The sequence below is a fragment of the Crocuta crocuta genome, unplaced genomic scaffold (assembly GCF_008692635.1).
Source record: "Crocuta crocuta isolate KB4526 unplaced genomic scaffold, BGI_CrCroc_1.0 scaffold48, whole genome shotgun sequence".
Taxonomy (NCBI): Eukaryota; Metazoa; Chordata; class Mammalia; order Carnivora; family Hyaenidae; genus Crocuta; species Crocuta crocuta.
In genome coordinates this window covers 780418-787848 of record NW_027533089.1, presented here as the reverse complement: position 1 = coordinate 787848, position 7431 = coordinate 780418, and the positions used below count along the sequence as shown (strand labels likewise).

Here is a 7431-nt window from a genome sequence, read left to right as displayed (position 1 = left end):
TATAAGCAAATCTCAAAATATATATTTACATATATTTTTTGTTTCAATTTAAAATTTTGGACTGCTTAACTGCACTTGCAGTTCTTTCACAGAAATTTGATAGTATTCTCTTTTCCCATACTATCCAAAATATTTGTTTTTAAAAGATTTTTATATGTAAACAATATTTGCTAAATATTGTAAAAAAGAAATTTTATTTACAATAAGAAGTAGGTGTGTGCATATAACTTCAAGTAGGAAAACAATAGTCTACTTTGATTTGATTGATCAGAATTAAGATAATTTTGAAAGAAAAACGTTCTTTTAGTTTTCTTGGCCTGTTATAACAAAAAATGCTATAGATTGGGTGACTTATAAACAACAAAACTTTATTTCTCATTGATCACGGAGCTGGGAAGTATAAGACCAAGGTGGCATCAGATATCAGATATTTGGTATCCAATGAGGACCTACTTTCTGTTCATACATGACTGTCTTTTCACTATAACTCTACATGACAGAGAGGCAAGGTAGCTCTCTGAAGCCTCTAAGAGCACTAATCTAATTCATGAATGCTCCACCCTGGTGACCTAATTACCTCCCTCACAAAGTCCCCACCTCCAAAAACCATCACATCAGGGATGAGATTTCAGTATATGAATTTAGAGGGAGGACACAACATCCAGTCTACGGCAAATGTCATTCATTTCACCTATCAGATAGCAATGTAAACTAGCCATCTTTTGGGTTTTAGGTAAAATATCCTGTAGGATATATACCAAGCAAATCAGTTGAAATCTGTATTTACTGCTCTGAATGGCGGCCCACACTAATGACAAGCTTATGTTACTTCAATTATATATTTTTTATTTTTATTTTTTTAAGTTTATTTATTTTTGAGAGAGACAGGACAGCATGAGTTGGGGAGGGATAGAGAGAGAGGTAGAGAGGGANATGGGGCTCAAATTCACAAAACTGTGAGATCATGACCTGAACTGAGACCAAGAGTCAGGCACTTAACTGAGTCACCCAGTGCCCCAAGTTATTTCAATTATAAAGGTATGATAAATTAACCCCTCCATAAGGGACAGAAGAATTTCTTTTGTGGCCTAACCTAGCCAGAGAAGATTCCTATTTTCTCACAACCAAATGAACTTTAATAATTAGGACACAATTATATTCAGATTGCATATGGTGGGATGGGGGCGCTCAGTCGGTTGAGCGCTGACTTCAGCTCAGATCATGATCTCAGGGTTTGTGGGTTCAAGCCACGAGTCAGGCTCTGTGCTGACAGCTAGCTCAGAGCCTGGAGCCTGTTTTGGATTCTGTGTCTCCCTCTCTCTCTGACCCTCCCCGGCTCACGCTGTCCTTCTCTCTCTCTCAGAAATAAATAAAACGTTAAAAAAAATTGGATATGGTGGGATGAGCACAACTTCACTATCTAGTAGACATTAGACATGGCAGTTACCAGGAAATATTATGAGGACAAACCTGAAATAAAACATTTTAAGGATTATATCACAAAAGGTGGGATCAGGTGACAGGTTTAAAATACAAGCTTAGGGATGCCTGGGTGGCTCAGCCATTTGGGTGTCGGACTTTGGCTCATGTCATGATCTCACTGTTCATGAGTTCAAACCCTGCATCGGGCTCAGTGCTATCAGCATAGAGCCCACTTCAGATCCTCTGTCCGTTCCTCTCTCTCCTGCCACCCCTTCTCGGCTTGCTCGTGTACATGTGTGCACTCTCTGAAAAACAAATAAACATTAAAAAAATAATATATAGTACGAGCTGAGTTCAAATTGTGTAGTGAATTGAAGGCAAGTCTCCATTTCACTTGGCTTCTTAGGAGTGCAGAGTATTTCCAACACTCAGTTGTCAGATAGGCAAACCCATATATGACCATTTAAGCAACTATCACAAAACCACAGAATTTGCCAGGGATTAAGCCAGAAATAGAACTCAAAAAACTAAGCTACAAGTCCCACTCTTTAACCACTAGTACCACTCCCTTCCTACAGTACATTTAGTGTGAAATAGTTTCTTGGTTTCTTTTCATTCTGTAGTCAACTCAAGTAGGGCGGAAAAAATTAAAAACAGCCCATGCACTAAAAATGCATTTTCCCTTCCATTTAAGGACCTTGAATTTCTTTTCAAAGTAATTTAAGAAATTATATGAAAATTAGAAACCCAAAATGTAGCTTTTTTACTATTTTAGTAGTTTTCTTCTATTTTTTTCATACTAGAACCCTTAAACAAATAAGTGTGGACACTTTTCATCTGTGCATGAAATTAGACTGTTTTTCATCTCTGAGAAATAGCATCTTTTAGCCTGCTTTCTCAGCTCCTTTGGCCAGACAAACTTTGACAAGGAAAGATGATCAAAAAGATGAAAGTAAGTTCTACATTTTAAGTCATATCAGGCTATTAATTTGTATCAGATTTTTAAAAAATTTTCCAGAGCAAAAGTAAATTAGCATTTTTACAAGCAGAGAATTCAGAGGTAAAACCAGTTTGGTGTCTAGAGATTCAGTAATTCGTGAAAGAGCCTCTTTTTCCCCTTCATTTCCTGTTTTTGAATTCCCTCCACTAGCACCATTCAAGCAAAGAGTAGCACTGTGCTGCAGCACAAATGACTAAAAGTGACATTCGTTATTTTATTTATTTACTTTTTGTTTGTTTGGGCAGCCTGCCTGCAGACAGTGGGACTTGGCAAGCTGCATTGCCTTGCAGATGTGCTAACTTTAATTTTTTTCTGACAGAGATGATAGCTTTAATGGCGCTGATTTAAATTAGACAGGAGATTTGACTCCTGGAATACTAATTGAAAATATTTGTCTACCTCAAGGCTACACATTCAAAATAAGGTTCTCTATGATCATATGTTTATCACATTTTTAATACTTGGGTGGAAAGCAAGTGATTAAATATGTATTTTTAAATTTCAACAAAAAAAAACCCCACACCAACAAAATTTATATTGCTGTTCAAAAAGACAATGACAGTTTAAAATGTTCTCCATTACACATGGCTGCTTTTATTCTTAAAATGTGTATCATGTTCCTGTAAGTATGCTTACGCTAATACTAAATTAAGGCTCAAGAGTTTTGTTAAGAGCAAATTGTGATGAATTCATTTCTTGAAAAATAATGAAGTCATTTCAAACTAAATTTTTTCATCCACAAAAGATTTAGTATAAATGAGACTGTCTTTGATTAAAGAAAGAGTATGAAATTTAAGTTTAACGATCATAAAGAGTAATATTCAGTAAATCCTGACCCTGGAAAGGGTCGTTCTAGGGTATGGTCCTTGATTTCCCAGAGTTCACTCATAGAGTAATTTACTTGGGTGTTTCAAACCCCACATTCTTTTCCTCACCTCAGACCAGCTGAGCTTTCAAACCTTTGAATTCCTCTTTCATAATTTCAGCTCCCTCATGGTGCTTTGAAATGCATATTTTCCAGAAATAGAGTATTAGTCACAAAGAAAGGAGTCAGTTTGGTTTCATGATCAGATTTTCCCCCCATATTTAGGGTGTCCCATAATAACTGATCTTTGAAGCAGTGGAACTGGATTTTTAGAGTCACTTCATTCTGAGTGGAATTTTCCATATCACCTTACCTGCTTAGATTCTATAGTTTTTGGTAACATCTTCTACATTGTTCATTTTGCCTTACCCATTCATAAGGCTACACTTAATTTTCATATCAAATGCTTTTTCCATTGCAATTTACAATTTTATAATATTTTCCTCTGTGACTTGTTTTGACAAGGATTTTCTGAAAATAGTAAAACTAATTTGCCAAGCAGGATATCAAGAAATTGCGAACTCAATAATGACAAACACTTTGTTTCCCTTCTCTTTTTATCTCTGGGAGGTTATTCAATTTGTATACTCAGTCTGCAATGAAAATTTGCTGAATGCATGAATGAATAGTGAATCAAAATTTTTCTGTAATTAAAAAAAATAACACATTTCTGAGAATGTCGCATTTGGCTATCACTATGCTGGTGGCTATTGGAAACATAAAAGAATTTAAATTTTCACAGAACATTAAATTGCAATAAGAAATCAACATACCAATAAAATTTATTTGGTGTTGAAGACGATAGTAAAATTCATTTTGGTGTTGAAGAAGATGATAATGCCCTTCACTGTATGTTGTTTCAAAGTGTATCAGACATAAAAGTTTCGAAGATTTTAAAAATTCAATCAACTTATTTCCTAAATGAGGAACTGAGGATAGATTAGTTAATGGTATTGCCTGAATTCATTTATATAGCAACATATGTTGGTGAACTTGCTTTGAAACCATGTTAGTATACCTTCTTCAGTGGGAAATATCCTGACCTTTCATATTATCCAGCAAAGTAAATATAAAATTATCTCAGACACACATACACGCACATTTATATGAAAAATAGTCAAGTATATTTATTTTATTTAAATTATATTTTCCTAGTGACTATATGAGAATGAAAACTTTAAGGAAATATACTTTTAGTTAAACAATATTTTCTCCATGTTTATAAATCACTATTTCTCAATCATGTCAAAGACAAATCAAAGATATGTCTATGAACTTGTCAAGGCAAAGATGAGAGAGAGGCTTTTATTCCTTAATATCATTAAAAGGTAGCTATGATATAGGGAGTCTCAGCTATAACTGTTTTATACATGCATGAGCACACTACATCTCTCCCTACCTGTCTCCACCACAGTTTACAACTTATTTTCCCTTTCTCCATCAAATATTAGCAAAAAGATGGGAGGAATCCATAATGTTACTATATGCAGGCTAAGTCCAGATTTTTCTTAAATGTAATTAAGAAGCACTAATATCAGTTATTAACCTGGAGATGTATTCTGATCAAAAGGTAAAAGATGACCTCAACTTACACCATTACAGAATACTGTAAATGTTTTAAAATATACTCATGTAAAAGAGTAGTAGTACTTTTCTGGAAAAAAAAAAAAAGATCAAGATTCTCCAAATTTGTGAGGATTATCCAAGAAACTATACGTTTCTTAGCCTGAAACTACAGTGAGCAACTTGACTTGGAATGAATTTTTTTTAATATCCTGTAAACATAATTTCATTCTGCTTCTCTGAAAGATTAGATGGGATTTAATACTTCCAATTATTAATTAAAAAATAAGTTTTCAGCTGAATTTTTTTCTTTATTTAACATATAATTGTCTATGTGTTTTAACTTTACTGGTAGTATTTTAAAGGGTGTTTGATACTATTGGTTTATCCAGAAGAGTCAGAATCCTTTCTTGTGTATTCACATTGTTAGCTTCTCATTTTACTTGCAACTAGTATGCTCCCCCTCAAGTAGTTAATAAAAGTTGTTATGAATCATTTTGTACTTTGTTAGTTTAGATTATAGAACTTTGGAGATACATTGTGATCTTATTTCATTATACTTGAAGCTTAGCATAATCAAGATGGCTTTAGGTAATCCAAAGTCTTCAGGTCTTTCAGTCGTGACGTTATATTTAAATATTCAGTAACAAGGATTGCCATCTTTCTTGCACACACAGTGGAGAGGTGGGGTACTCTCTAGTATCTTTGGATGGACAGGGCTGGAGGGTGGATGGGATATTTCATTTATCTAGTCCATCCAGTCAACTGCTTTTCCAAAGCTTTTTGTGTTCTCATCAGTCCTCTAAATTCTGTGACTTTTTCTTTCTATCCAGCTTATTTTTTCCACACTAGATACTCCTTGATTACCTATTATAATCAGCAATTTTCCATGGAATACTGATTTTTCAAATCAAAGTTGAATGTTAAATACTGTTGGGTACAATTCTGTACCCAACAGCTAATCAAGCAAGACTCACTATCTCATTCTGTGGATGTATTAAGAGATCAGATTAACTTTCTGTCTGACTTTCTTTATCTAAATTATTAGGTCCAGGGGGTTTGACTTCCAAAACTAAATGTGATCTTCCTTACAAAAAGACACAACTTTATTTAAAAAATAAATAAATAAAACTGCAAACTTATCACCAGAAACTTTCCTTATTAGATTACAAATATGATAAATAAATGGTTTAGTTCAATTTTTACTGGCAAATTAAAAGAAAATAAACACTAAAGGTAACTGAGATCCTTACTTAGATACATTGAACAAGCCAATGGGAGCCCATTGATCTGCATTTTTTCTATATTTTGGCCAAATCATTTCAGAAATATATTTGTTAAACCAATGTTTATGATCCCCAGCAAATTTTTCATATATTTTAATGTATTCCATTGTTTCACAAATTTCCTCTAAATTTAAACTGATAAGAATAGATACTACACTTAATCTTAGCCAAAAGGCCGAGAAGCGATAAATTTCCTCTAAATTTAATCTCTTGTTTCATCTTATACTTTGTGAAAATGGAGAATAAAAATTGCTCACCAATATTGATAAAATGCACCAAAAAACACTTGATCCTTTAGAAGGTTGAATTTTACTGAGTAGATTAGATCAGTAGGTTTCTGTTAACATTTTTTTACCCATTTATTATGGACTAAATCCTTATCATTTAACTACTCTTCTCTGCTTACAGAATATTCACCTGGGTTATGAATCCTTACATATTATATTTAGAGGGGTCTGCTAACATACACCATTGCTTATATTTACCTATCAGTGAAAAATTTTAAATGATACAGTATAGGCTATCAACATTATTAAGAGTTAAATACTAACAGATATTTTACTATGTTTTTGTTATTGTTGTTGTTTTAAAGTTAGAATGGAAATTCTCAAGGACTAGAACTTTCTATTTATTTGTTTCACTGATGTATCTCAAGTTCCTAGAATAGTGCCTGTTATGTATCAGGCATTTAATATATATTTGAAGAAGAAATGAATGAACAAATAAAACTTTGGGGAAAAAAGTGAGTGGGTAAGGAGTAAAAATAAGTAATAAAACACTATATAAAGTCTCAAACGCAGCTATTTTTAAAGTCATAGTTATCTGAAAATCACATTAGTAAACTGTCTGCTTTATAATTATGAAGAATTATTACCATACTTACAGAATTTATGACCACTTCTATGGTTCACCGCATTTAGTAATTTTATATTGTTTGGATTATATGCAGTTCTTGTAAGAAGGTTGCCTAATGTTGCTGGTGGTTTTATTTTTCAAATAAGAATAAGTGGTAGATTTCATCAACAGCTCTTTACGCTCTAAGTATGGAATGATTTTAGTCACATATACTCTCAACTTATGGAAAGATTTTAGTCACATATACATTAAATTTGATTAGAAATCCTCAACTTTATTTTTTTAAACCAATGTATTTATAACTTCTCAGCCACTTAAGGGATGATTTAAATTATTTTAAGTAAAATTTAACACATTTCATGACGCTTGACAGGTACCACTTCAAGCCTTTTAAAGAAGTGTTTTGATTCACACTTAAAAAAATGAAATGTTTTTATCTT

At 33.0% G+C, this 7431-nt stretch overlaps 1 pseudogene; it reads right to left on the bottom strand.

Moving 5' to 3' along the window:
- Positions 1 to 6199: 6199 nt before the first annotated feature.
- LOC144216767 (U2 spliceosomal RNA) lies at positions 6200 to 6323 on the bottom strand (annotated as a pseudogene).
- Positions 6324 to 7431: the final 1108 nt, after the last annotated feature.